At 30.4% G+C, this 14,794-nt stretch overlaps 1 long non-coding RNA gene across 4 annotated transcripts in view; it reads right to left on the bottom strand.

Moving 5' to 3' along the window:
- Positions 1-373: 373 nt before the first annotated feature.
- The window catches only part of LOC109505652 (uncharacterized), a 35,706-nt gene continuing 21,285 nt past the window's right edge, over positions 374-14,794 (bottom strand). For 2 of the 4 annotated variants that reach the window (XR_012139449.1, XR_012139452.1), the window contains 4 exons: positions 11,492-11,541; positions 1,555-4,196; positions 922-980; positions 374-834 (listed from right to left, as the gene is read on the bottom strand). This is a non-coding gene — a long non-coding RNA (uncharacterized lncRNA). Of the gene's footprint in view, positions 835-921; positions 981-1,554; positions 4,200-11,491; positions 11,542-14,794 lie in introns of all 4 variants that reach the window. The other 2 variants (XR_012139450.1, XR_012139451.1) reach the window with 2 other exon arrangements.

Genomic DNA, 14,794 nt, shown 5'->3' with positions numbered 1-14,794 from the left:
ACATATTTATAGAGTTACAAAGTTACGTGAAACTTCATATAGCTATCTATGTGAATATTTGATCTTTTCTATTTTTTATTTTTTTATTTTGGATTTCAAATCTGCATCCTGTAATCTACCTCTCCTTTTTTCAATACATGCCTCTAATGTACTGTATATATTGAGAATATTCTTATACATTTGATGATTTCCATTAATTTATTTGAAATTTGATGATTTGTCCATAAATTTCTTACACATGCATATAATGTGGCAAGATTTTAGCATGATGAAAGAGAGCAAGACAATGGACCAACATATCATGTACATACTTTCAAGTCAAGACCTGAACATTGCATAACAAGTAACAAAATAAAGACCAACATACCACAAGTTTATAGAAAAATATACAACTTTATTTATAGAAAAAAATCAGATCCATGTAGTACATATATACAACAAAACAAAAAAAGAACATATCCTATATGGCGGCCATCGCTTTTGTCTTGCAGGTTGCTTTCGATGATCCATAGGTTGAGCTTCATTCAGACCCTGATGTTCCTCAGTTCCACGCCCTATCTATGCAACAATCTCTTGTATTGCTCTCTCATATGTATAGCCTCCTGCATGATACGAAACTCCCTTACGACTAATATCATCCACCACATACTCAAAATATGCTGCAGTCTCCTTAATGGACTGAAACAAGGTCAAATCATCATGCATGTACTTGATCGAGTACATATATGGACTCAATGTAGGGACAGTGTGTCATCAGCTACCTCATCTGTGTAAAGTACGAGGTGCTCTCGATAATGATGGATGCGGAAAAGATGGAGTGGACTCCAAGGTACCCTAGTCATGATCATAAATATCCATGAAAATACGACCATAATCATCAACAGTATGGAGGATTGAATGCATATCTCCTGAATGACATACCTGGATGTGGACATAGAGTCCGAATGAGCAAGATCATGAATCCGTGCCAAACTGTCACCCTAACATAGACAAGTAAGTAATGAACAATACGAATAATAATAATAAATATTAAGAAAAATAAGAAAATAAAATTAAACTCTTATTACATAATCAAACATTGCACCATTGTGACAAATGAATTGATGAGTGAAGCGATGGTTCCACTCCATGTAGAGATTATAATAGTCCATGATACTGTCAACAACTAGACCGTCCATAATATAATCTCGTCGACTCTTCTAGAGCATAACAAACTGTTGGTGAGTGATGCTTTCATCATGATTGACTCGTCTCGTAATATCGATATGGTGCAATCTAGAATTTATGTCATAATCAAATGGAATAGCCTACTGTATCTCAAATTAGTGCATCACTCTGTTTGTGTAGTGCCACTTTACGATATAAAAATATAAAAGTGGCATACGATATCGCTATATATCCTGTCTACTGAAGCAATAATTTGATAGAAGTACAAGAACCTCAGAAGTATATGGCTACTATATAACCATTTTATGAATACAATTAAATATAAGCATTCTAAACAAAGTCGTTCCAAACATAATTATAATATATGTAAATCAATTATAATTATACCTGCTCAGCTCTGAGATGATCGAGCTTGTACAGATATATCATCCAAACATGGATAGAAATCTACGTCACTAAGAAAGTATCTCTCTACCTGCATAATAAAATTGGATAAGTGAGTTATATATGATTCAAAATAGTTTAGATATGAAAACTACTATTTAACTTCATTACGTACCTTATGGCTAGCAGACCACATGGTATTGCACTTTCATTAGTTAAATCCATAATAGGACTTACAGTAGAATGACTTAATCTATAGGAAGCTATAAACAAAAACCTATCCCCTGCCCACACTTGAAGTAAAATTAAAGATCCTACGATATTATGTACATTTATCCTACTTATCCTATAAAGCTCTCTGTACAACCAAGCTAGACCCCTACTACCCTAACTATAGTATTCTGTAGTCCCAAAATTGGTAAGTAGTGATAAAAACATAATATACATCAGATTATTTAATTTATCTATAAATAGACATGCTCCCATGAACTGCAAAATATATGCCATAGCATAACATTATACAGCTATAACATTTGCATCAGGGAATAGCCCACAAAATTATTGTCCTAACCATACCATACTCAATCAGAAACTCTTAAGTTTATCAAGAGGTAGGATAATACCTAACAAATCAAAGCATACCTATGATCAATCTTGATATGTACTACCTATAACCGGAAGACTGTTAATTAATAAACCCAAAGGAGGTGGGACAACACCTACTAAATCAAAGTATACATGCCGTCAATCTTAGCATGTAGTATCTATAACTGAAAAACCATCAATTAGTAAACCTAACTGGATGCTAGCATCCTCCAACATGATAGTACACTCTCCATATGGCATGTAAAATGTATGAATCTCCAGATGCCACCGCTCTACGAACGTAGTGATTAAGTGTTAATCTAGTGATATAAAACCAACACAATAAAGGCTGTACAATTTGATCTATTGCAGATGTAGCACTATGCATATATCAAGTGGTGTCGATTGAAACATGGCCATCATCATATGCTCAAAAATGGCCCCTTATATTAATGAATGCTTTCAAAGTCTAAAATCTTGCTTATCTTATGGAGATGTTATGACTATTATCTTTAAGACCTTTGATGTCTCTATCACTGATAAAGATTAAGTTATCAAGCTTAAACCCACTAGCACCTATAATCACTCATCTTTGAGGCATATGGGATATGCATTTACTGATACGATATGGAGGTGTATAGCTAAGATGCATGAAGAAGAAAGTCATAGTGGAGGAGAAGGTTAGCCTATCGATAAAGACTAACCTAGCTAGGCACCGTGCTTAGCCTGCACAGCCTATCCTCCTAACCCAATCTGGCCGATATATGCAGTTTGATTGGTAGTCTCCCGATCTATGAGTATTGTCTGCTCGAATAGATATACTCGATCGAGATATCTCTCATAGCACAGATCAACATACGAACTAACACTTTGGAGACATCCATGACAAGACGACTGGACGAGGTTGAGGCATCTATGATGAGATGTCTGGACGAGAGATTTGCATGATTTGACCAATTTATATAACAATTTTATCATCAGTTCTCTCGGCCATCATAAAACCTTCTAGTAGATGATTAGGCTCCAACTACTAGTTGCAATATACTCGATAATGATTCATCTTTTTTAATTTATTTTAAAGTAATATAATTTGACTTATTGTAAACATATTTTCCTTTTCTTATAACTCATATAGTTCTCAAATGAAATCATATATTTTAACCAAATTTATCTTAAACTTAATAATTCTTATAAAATATCTTGTTTGCAGTATAATATCTGTAGAACAAAACTACACAAGGCCTGCAAGCTTAACTAAGAAAAATAAAATATTTTTATTTTCTAAATAAGAAAGAATCAAGTCTATATAGTACAAAAATATAATAAAGCATAAAAATCACGTCCCACATGACCATCTCTTTCTCTGTGCATATTACTTCCAATGATATATTGGTTCAACTTCACTCAGTTCCTCATGTTCCTCTGTATTTGCTCTATCTGCATGATAGTTTTCTGTGTAACTCCCTCAACTATACAACCTCTTGTATGATATGCAACTCCCTAATGGTTCATATCATCTATCACATCCTCAAAATATGTAGCAGTCTCCTCAATAGATATGTCATTATGCATATTTGTGGCCAATGATATGTATAGAGTGAACATAGAAAATTCTAGAATCAAAAATGGAAAGGTGGTATGTTGTCGACTATCCTGTCTATACAAAGCAAGAGGAGACACTCCAAATCATGATAGATGACAAAAAAGTGAAGAAATGTCGTCTGATGTATTGAGATCATGATCGTAAATATCCATAGAAATACAACTATATTCATTGATAATATGGAGGACTAATATGCATATCCTCTAGATGGCATGCTTGGATGTGGATACAGAGTTTGAATAAGTAAGATCATAAATCCTCACAAGACTGTCACTCTAATATAAATGAGCACATAATGAATACTAGCAAGAGACCCACGCTATACGGCGGGTTCCAATAAAATATATAGTTTTAGCTGGACGAAGAAAATATACAATTTTAGCTGGAGGAAGAATATACAGTTTCATCAAAAAAGTTAGAGATCAACTTTCTTCCACCTTTTTTTTCCTCAGCTGTGCTGCTAATCAAAAAATAGATATTGAATTAGTATTTTGAAAAAAAATGTTGCTATATTATCACAAAGGCAGCAAGAAATATCAAAAAAGAAAATTAGTTAGATGATATTAGATTAGCTGATGCAAAATTTTTTTCTTGAGTGGCGGTGTTTCTAGTTCTCTGTAAAAGGAAGAATTTTTTTTATGTAGTAGAATTTTTTTTTTGTATCTGATTGCAAGAGAAGATGTTTTTGGAGTAGTCTACCGAAAGATTTTGAATATATGTATTTTTTAGAAGTAGGAATCACTACTTCTTTTGGAAGTTGCAGTGAAAAAGATTCGGCACTGAAAACTTCATGTAAGCTATCCATCAGAAGAATACTATCCTAAAAAATCTTTATTACTCAAAAATTACAATTATCACTTTCAATATATTACATATCAGGTATAATTTGAAAGGTACAGAAGGTATGAAAGATTTTTTTTTTTATACCATTCAGAAGAACAAATTTATTTGATCTTGGATCTATAGCAAAATTAAACGCCGATATACCAATTAACTATTGAGCTAGTTTTCTAAATATGACGAAGTTCGTATTAATAGTATGATCTTTGGCCACCACATTCAACTAGTACCTTAAAACTTTATATAGTAGGAAAATATGTTCATTTTGAAGAAGAACAAATTATATGATTTTTTGTAATATTTTAATATAATATGGAAGAAAGTATCATTTGTTTACCATGGCACTAGAGGCTGATCATTTTTGTTATATTAGTTACACCAGAAATTATCATCATATGATTTGATTATGGATCTGTAATTGTAACATACTTTGTCCCACCAACCATAGGAGGTATTAATCACTTTCAATTTTGCTCTACATGTAAATTTCGCCACCTATAAAAGAAAAGAAATTTTGATGCAGGACAATATGCATAGGAAGGTATTTTTGAATTGTTTCTTTACACTCAGTACTATACCTAAGTAGTTTGCAGATCCATCTCTAGTAATTCTTTGATTATTCTTCTATTTATTATTGCTTCATGTGTGAGATCAATAGACACAATTTGCTTTTCTCCTGTAAATGCAATTGCGACTATTGTTCTATTCAGCCTATAAGATCACACTATGAATTCATAAGTTATAATATATATAAATTCTATTTTCCTAGTGTACAAGATAGTATACTATTTTATTGAATCTATTTTGATTATTTTGTATTTCAGGAATCTATGCATCTATATAATATTTAGATGCTAAAGAACTGGATAGACAAATTCTATTTGTATATATAGAATATTGTTAATATTCTACCACTATTATTTGAAATTTATGAGAATAATTTTTTTTATAGAAAAGAATATACCTCTACACATCCTAACAGTCATGCTTGTCAAAATAGTAATCATCGGACTAGCCTGTTCCACTGTTTGAATAATATGCTCATTGAGTTCTTCATAATTTTTTTTCCAAAGCATGATTGATGCTTTCTGCACACTGTATTATTATCGATGGATAGTATTTTTAGCTTATCAAAATCTATTAAAAAAGAGAAAATATAAATCATCAGTGTAGATTGTCGTACTAAAAAGGTCAAAATTTAGATTTGTTACTCTAAATCTTCTATTTCTATGTTTTTTTTTTGATAGTTTTTTGTCTGACATCTATTTCTTTAATGATTTTGAGAGCCGTAACACATCCTATCACATCTACGAAGGAAAGAGATATTTTTATTTTTGATATCAAACATTATTATGCAAATTTGTACCCATTAAATATGTATCATTGTAATTTATGGAGGGCAATTCATTGAATCTGATAAAATAAAATTTCTAAAGTGGTATAAAACAAGTATTGTCATCGACTTTTTGTAAGTTAATCCATCTATTGAAGTAAATAATATATTAATGGAAAGCAGCTCTGAAACTTCTTTTGTTTGAGGCAACATTAAATTTTTCAAAGAAATAAATCTTTCCCTTTATAAGCAAATTCTTGAAGTGAAAAACATCCTCCTTTTGAATAGATGCTTGAATCATAGAGTGCTGTATAAAGTACAAATATTCATAAACTTAAGAATATCATTCATTATATAAAAATATATTTGAAAATTGAAGATCAAAGATACTAACCTCTTCATTAAGTAAGATATAGTCGATACTTATCAACTGATTGTCCATATTGGGATTTGTCGAGTCCCATAAATGCGAAACTCAGACTTTGATTCTTCAGTTATATTTTTCTAAATTTAACTATGAAAATAAGTTGTATTCTATTTTTTCCATTTTTATCTTATTTGATGATATGGTTATGTTTAATATTAGTGCAGCTATATAGGTTAACAAGCGAAACAAACAGTATCAATAATAAGTATCTACAGGCAAATCAAAACAAAAAATCTCTATATAAACAATATTTTTTGTAAATATTTCTGATATATCATGCTCATTTTTCATGAGAATTTTAAGACCCTCATGTGAAGTAACATGTAAAAGGGCAACATAAAGTTGACCATGCGAAAATATTGGTTTGGATAAGTATAACCCAATTTTTTGCAATGTTTGCTCTCGATTTTTGTTGGTTGTCATTGCACAGAAAAGCCTTATTAGAAATTGCCTCCTTTTAAAAATAAATGGCCATTTTGTTTTTGTGACCTGCATTATGATCCGAGGATGCAAACTTTCTCACCGATATGCTTGTCAATGATTATTACTGCCTTAAATACTTTGATATCAATTTAGTGGTAAGAAGTCTGATTCCATTGTAGAGTCCGGTACCTTGGTTGACATTCTTTTATAGCATAATTGAAATATCTATTTTCAATCTCAAATCATGATTTGGAATTTCACTGAATTTAAAAGTGTTTAGAAATTCAGGGAGATAGAGAATATCTTCTACAATCATGTTGGCTGATACTTTGAATATTGTGTCTATATTTAAGAAAATCTATTTCTCGGCTGGCATCAATGAAAGCACATATATGTTTGTCTCATCAACTATAGCATTTGTAGGTGTAATGATAGCTTGTTTCTTTAAATATGTATGATTATAATTTTCTTTGAAATTTTTATAGATTTATGAAGTAATACGTTCTATATAATCTCCATCTACCTTTACAATAAAAGTATGCGGAATTTCAATCAAATTTGGTTCCTCTTCCTCGTCACAAAATTTAAATATTGATATTTTCCCCTCACCAATAATTAAAACCTATTCACCAAAGATATTAAACATTTTTTTGTATTCCTCATTGTCATCGTTATTAAGCAGCCTCATATTCTTTTTCAATGTATAGATTCTGAAATATTTTCATAAGTATGATTGATTTATTGATGCATCAATTGTTTCAACTCTTCTACCTCCAACAACAACTAAAAAGATTTATCTGAAATCTCCTCCAAGCAATACTATTTTATCTTCAAATGATTTTTCCTCTATGTTTAGATTGTCGGACTATAACATATCTTTCAAATATCTGTCAAGTGCTTTAAAGCAGTTTGTATGATTCATTGAAGCTTTATTTCAAACTATTAAGCTTGTAGATCCAATTAATTGTGCAAGTTGCATCCTCTTTTTTATTGCACATGTTGAGTGATTGCCAACATGAATAAAAGTTTTAAATCTTGAATGTGCTGTTTGATCACTTGAAAATCATAAAGATGTGATTTTCAAAAATGCTACCCTTAGAACAATCTATCCCTCCGAACATATTCTTATAATAATTATCTGCCAAAGATATGTTTTTCCAATCCCTTCAAGACCATAGACAAGAAATAAATAGCCTTTTTCTTTTTCCATAGAACCTAATACAGAGTCATAAATATCTTTTTGTTCTTTGTTCAATCCTTCAAATAATTTTGAATATTCTTTCTATATTTCATATATATCATAATCTAATTCTTTCATCAATAATCTATTAGTAATTTCTTCCACTATAACTTTATTCAGTATCGGTAGCTTGTAATCTGAAAGAGAGCAGCAATTTTTGTTGAATAATTTTTTTAGTTTGATCAAAATATAATTTTTTAAGTGAAATTTCAAAATATGCAGATTTGGCATCTCTAAAATATTTCTTAAACTACAAAGTACATCATGTCCAAAGAGTTTATAATGGATTTCTAGTAGTTTATTTGGGTCAGTTATCTCACAATAAATAATTAGAGTGATGAAAAGCTATCTTAATTTAGATGATAATGCCCAATAACAAGCTTCGCTCAATGCTTCATGTCATTTTCTACCATCATCCAATAATCCAATAGCATTACATGTGGATTGAAAAGTTAGATGCAGAATACCATTTATAATTTTTATTTCATCATAAGCTTTTATTCCTTCAATGACATTCAAAAATATTCTTAAGTAATATAATTCATTAGAGCTTAGGTGTATGTAGATAATTCTTCCAATCTAACTTTTCTGCTTTCTTTGGGTACATATTTTATCTTTAGGGTTCCACACCCATTTCATTAGAAATTCGGCATATGTTAAGTCCCTTGCATCTTTGCATATTTTGTTTATTTCTATCCACTTTGTAATATGATTTTATCTCCCTTCTGTCGGCTAAGTAAACTTGTTAGATTTTGATTTTCATGATAAGTCGCAGTGTGTGTCATTGAAAGATACAGAACCAGTCGTTCAACTGTTGGTTCTCCAAAATATATATAGAACTGAAATAATCTCTATCTAACTTCATATGACAATAAATATCTACAATCTAAATATGTTTTTATTTTATTAACTTATTCATACTGCTGTTCTCTAGCATCTATATTTACTATCATATTTTCTATAATGATAGTTCTTATTCTGTCTATACCTTTATTAATATATTTGAAAAGATATTTAATTATTTTTGACTTGTTGTAGCATTTAATATTGATATGAGCCTGATAACAGATTAACAAACTTAAATTTTGGGGAACAACATATCTATTATCAAGCATAATGCCATCTCTTCATAATATAATACCCGTCATCTCTTCTTTTATGAATAGCAAATCCATTTTCATTGATCGCTGTTTCTGGCCAAAATTTTTTAGAAAAATATTTGAAATAATGTCCTTTCAACATGCATGGCGATTTTGAATTAGCAGGTCCATATGGTCCATACATCATACATTTTTTAACTATTTCATATCCAATTTGATTGCTATTTTTATTAGGATTTTTGTAGATATTATAAAATCAATGTCCGAAGCTGTTGGGTACTTATGTTCTAAATCTAGCCATAGTAGGATAAACATGTGGAAGATCTCATTTTTGAAATTTTATTGTATACAGAACTAAAAGAAGAATTTATGTTAATAAATTAATCATAAATAGATATTATTTTCTCATCATAATAAATTACAATACATCTTCAACTGATTTTTTGAAATGATATTTTTTTAGGTGATATCTTGTATCAGTTCCTCCACTTTAATTTTGAAAACTCTGCTGGTGATATCAGATCTATCTTCAGACTTTTGACAAGGAATGATATCCAAAGCTCTTTAGATTTTAAGTCATTGTACATGATAGATGAATGTAATGAAAAGATCGGGATGTGTATGATATTTACAAATTATCATTGTATCTTGATAATTTTGGATCATATATTTTAGACTCTAAATAAAACTTAATAGTAATATATTCTTTTTTCAATTGCATGTCCATCAACATCTCATCACATAACTACATCTTTAATATCTTTACAAATTTATGATCATAAGTGTTTTTAATTTCTTCTGATGTAAGCCAATCTTTCTTCTTCAATGCATGAGAAAACATTCACTATATATTATTGAAATAATCTATCTTCTTTTATCAATATTATCCCTTCATTCATTCTTTGTTGTAATCTATAAGCATAAAATTCTCTCATTGTTACACATTGTCTTATAATTGAACATTTATGAGGACAATCTTCATATTTTATATCTATTCTATAACCATCCTCATCAAATGAAAATAAAATAGATATTACTTTACATAGGCATGAAGCTAGATTGTAGATTACTGATTCATTTCAATCCTTCCATTTTATGCTCAATAATGATATCATGATGATAGTCAATCTATCCAAGATCACTAACTATTAAACTCGCTATTTCAAAATATGAAAGCATACAGTATCGTGCAGTGCCATCGTTACATTTTTCTATTAATCTTAATTGTATGGATGAGAAATTAGATTCTTTAAATTGATCTCTAGCCATTTTAAAAGCTCGGATAATTTTATTTTCTTGGTCAACATATTCATCAATCCTTATACTATTTCATAGTCAATGGTAGATGCATCATTATAGAACCTAGTGTGGTAATTCTGTTATTAATTTCATTCTCTCTCTCTCTCTCTCTCTCTCTCTCTCTCTATATATATATATATATATATATATATATATATATATATAGCTATACAAATCTTGGTTTCTATTCATCAACTGGCAACAACGAATCCATTTTATGCTGGTTTTGACCATGGATTTAGAAATGTAAGGATCTGATTTAGTACTAATCTCATTATCAACCTTTGCTCCTATTGAAATAAATACAAACATTGAATTATATACTCTAATATTTTTGCAAAGCTTCGAAGCTTTCCTTCCTCTGTTATAATCTAATAAACCATCCAAAAAAATCAATGTCACTTTAAGTAATAAAATATATATTCTTCCCTCTTGATAGCATAGACTAAATTTAGGAATTGATATGTCATGTGATTTATTTACATGTTCTTCATACCAAGAAAGAACTCCACAATATGGACATTTATGTTTAAGTTCTTCAATATTTAATAGTTCGTTGTATATACCTACACAATAACAGGAATACGATCAAACATATTTTAGGTCGGATTGAAGAAGGTGAAAACCCTATTGTTCAACAATTTACTGGAATGTCTAGAGGGAGTTGTAGTACAGATATCTAGTTCAACCATATGTATGTTTGTGTCTACTTGGATATTCAAAACCGTAGGTGTATCCCAGAAGCTTTCATAGCCAATTATATAGACATCTCCTTATTCATTAATAGTTGAATGAAAAATGATATGTATGGTGCTCCTTTTTCTAACAATATCTTAAGAACGATTATAATAGCTGGCAATTTTTCTAGCTCTTCTCTTAGCAATGATGTTCATTTTTCTCACTCTAATGTGTCTAGATTTTGAGAATGTTCTATTATACTTTCTAACTAACAGAATACAAAGTACATGCAAAGCAAAGAAAAAAAATTAAAAATTTGAATAATTAAATATTATAACTATAATAAGTATCGATATAAAAAGAATGATGTATAAAGTGGACATAAATATATGACTGTGTATTTGCATGGTACCTGAAATAGAAGGGTGCACACGATATTGTAGTTTTAGTTCCCACAACAATCTAACAAAAAAAATTCAGCAGTTTGTATTAAATATATTCTATCATAAGTCACATGTAACATGGACACTAAAAAGTAGTAAAGAAAATGATATTGATATACATTTGATCAATCCTTTTCAATCAAATAAATAAATAACTATAAGCATAAGATATAAGCAAAAAAATAATTATGGCAGAACTTTCCACCTTTAATATGATTCAAAAAAATTAGATTTTTTTTAAATATTATTTTTTAAATCCTTATTTCCAAATTTATTCTCCTTCCTATCTTATTTTTCAAAATACGGTAAAGTCGCTGAGTTGGCTGCCATGTCGCAAAATCGCATTTTGAACCCACGATTTCAAGATAATGCGACATGCCAACTAGAAATCGTATGTTCAAGATGCAATTTCTTGAATAGAACTCACATATTGAAGATATGATTTCATGAAATCGCATCTTGAACATACGATTTCATGCAATCGCATCTTCTACATGCAATTTCAGGGCTTATAACTACAGATTTTTCATTCCCCTTCAACCTATTCTAACTTATCCCCACCAACAAACTCTCATCTGCATCCTAAATTCTAATCCTCTTCTATCCTACAAATCGACTCAATGGCTTCAAAAAGAGATGATATGTTAAAAGCAAAAAAAATCGAGTAGAAAAAGGAAAACAACTTTCACGTAGATATGAGAAAAATTTATTTTTGAATAATGAATATAGAAAAAAATTTAGATCTAATTTTTCTCATAGAAAAGTTGTAGGAGGAAGGATAGTGGATTTAGATCATTTTAGTAATTTTCAAATCATATTTTTATTTGAAAGAATGGATTGGTTATCAATAATTACTCTTAACAAGCCAACCTATCCTACTCTAGTGAGCTATTTTTATAGTAATTTTAGTTTTAATAGATCAAATTGTTCTATTTCATCTTATATTAAAGAAAAGATTATTAAGTTTGACTTTGGTATGCTTGATCAAATATTGAAGATTCTGTTAGATGGTGATGAATAATTTAATATCACTTGTTGGAGTCATCAAGTTTTAAAATATCTTGTCTCTGTCAGAAATATTTATAAGGATAACAATTTAGTTGGTACAGCTAAACTTAGTGCACACGCATTGCTTTTGTTGAATCAACTCGTTTATTATATTTTTACTTTTAATTTTTTACCTAGAGGAGGTCATAGAGATAATGTATCGTTGCTAAATATTTATCTCCTACAAATGATGCTTTCGGGTGGTAGGGTTAAGTTGCCACATATCATGATAAATTATATGAATGAATGCTTTCAAAATATAAAATCTTATTTACCCTATGGAGCTATCATAACTACTATCTTCAAGGTGTTTAATGTCCCTATTAGTAATGATAATGAAATTATTAAGCTTAGACCCATTGATATCCACAATCACTCATCTTTGAGGTGTATAGGGTACGAAAGATCAGTGTCCTGCAAGTCAATCGCATAGTTGATGCGATAGAAATTTTTCTGTGTTATCTTCTAACTCATATAATGATATTATTTATTTATGAATAAAATAAGATAATTTATTTCATTATTTACTGCATCTTATTTATCTTTAAGATTATAATAAACTCCATAGATTAGAATAATGATTTTAGGGTCATGATGAAATCATACCAATGAGATCTAAAATTTTAAAATCCTAATCTAAAATATTCTCAGTCATTGGATCATTGAGTCAGAGATCAGTATTCTAGATAGACTGCCATATCCTATATATGCTCGACGGAGAGGATGCCTAATCTCATAATCACTTGTGTGAAGATACTAATATAAGGATGTGGATGCTCATTAGAGAATGTATTCATTAAATTGATCCACCGAAAGAATATTTTATGGAGTCTTACTTACATGTCAAAAGAAGATTCTCCAATGAAAGTTATATAAGTTGTCTTTAAATCTGAGACCATCATGATACCTTGTATGGATGAATCTATATTTTGGTTCATACTCATTCATGATTAAGTCATGTACAGGATATTCTAAATATGATAGAATATATATGAAGATTACGAGTTAGTGAATAAGGAATCAATCATTCTTAGTAAGAGAAAATATCATCCTATATATTATCATCTCTAGATAACTCAAGAAGTCCTTATTGAAAGCAAGATGAAAATTAGAAAGAGTTTCTAATATTTTATCATTAGAGTTATCATTGATTGATGGATAATCAATATGAATATATAATTGAGTTTGACATGAATCCACACTCATAAACATATTGGAGATGTAGGATGATCGAAGGATTGAATTGCAAGGATAACTTGCCATTAAAAGATATATTTGAGATTTCTATCAATTTTTTTATCTTTCGGATAGGCATGACATATTACTAGATGTCAATCTTGTCTTGTACATTCTCATGAGTTAAAGAGTTTAATTCATGAATCAATTAGAAAGAGTGCTAATTAGTTAACTTGAGTTGACATGTATTTGTCGATTGGAAGGGTTCCAATTAAACTTGGTCAACATGCATGTAGACCTACTGCTAGCTAGATGTGGAACCCAATGAGTCATACATATTAAGGATTGATCAAGAAATTTATTTGAATTATATTAGGATCAATAGATTCTAATTGGATTGCTATTTAGCATGCTAGCATATGTTGGCTAACCCTATTCCTAGCCAATTGGATTTGGTTAAGAATCTTGTTTATTGGACTAACCTATTTAAGTTGGACTTAGATTAGGTTGAGCTAGGAAGAGGCAGCCATCAGATGGTGCCTCCTAGCCTTTGTTGAGTGCCTAAATGAAGAATCCATGGCACATGGGGACTCTTCTTTATGTTTGGCACAAATATTTTTGGCGTGCAGAAGGACTTAAGGACTTATGGGTCTCTGATCCTCTCTCTCCTCTTCCATGCCTCTTGGGGCATTGACCAAGTCCATGCCTCACTTGGAATGGCAAAGAATATTTTTCTTTCTTGAAGAGATGTGAGGAAAATCAGATAGGTGGCACCAAGAGTCCTTTTGCTTAAAAAAGATTGGTTGGCACCCCCTCATCCTCTCCTCATGCCCATCAAATGGGCTTCTGGATCAGATCCAACGCCACTAGGCAGAGATGGATGTTTATTTGATGGTGGAAAGTTGTATATTTGATTTTTTTGATGCTAAAAAGATGTATCAGTTTCTCTGATGAGATGTGGCATGCCTTTTGGAGTCCTTCTGCTTGAGGAAACTCATTTTTCTATGGAGAAAATTTGAGAAGGGGTGTGTAGACTTGGGATGCGATGG

The sequence above is a fragment of the Elaeis guineensis genome, chromosome 3 (assembly GCF_000442705.2).
Source record: "Elaeis guineensis isolate ETL-2024a chromosome 3, EG11, whole genome shotgun sequence".
In the NCBI taxonomy this organism is placed as follows: Eukaryota; Viridiplantae; Streptophyta; class Magnoliopsida; order Arecales; family Arecaceae; genus Elaeis; species Elaeis guineensis.
The sequence above is the reverse complement of the archived record's forward strand: the minus strand, read 5'-3'. Positions and strand labels throughout refer to the sequence as shown.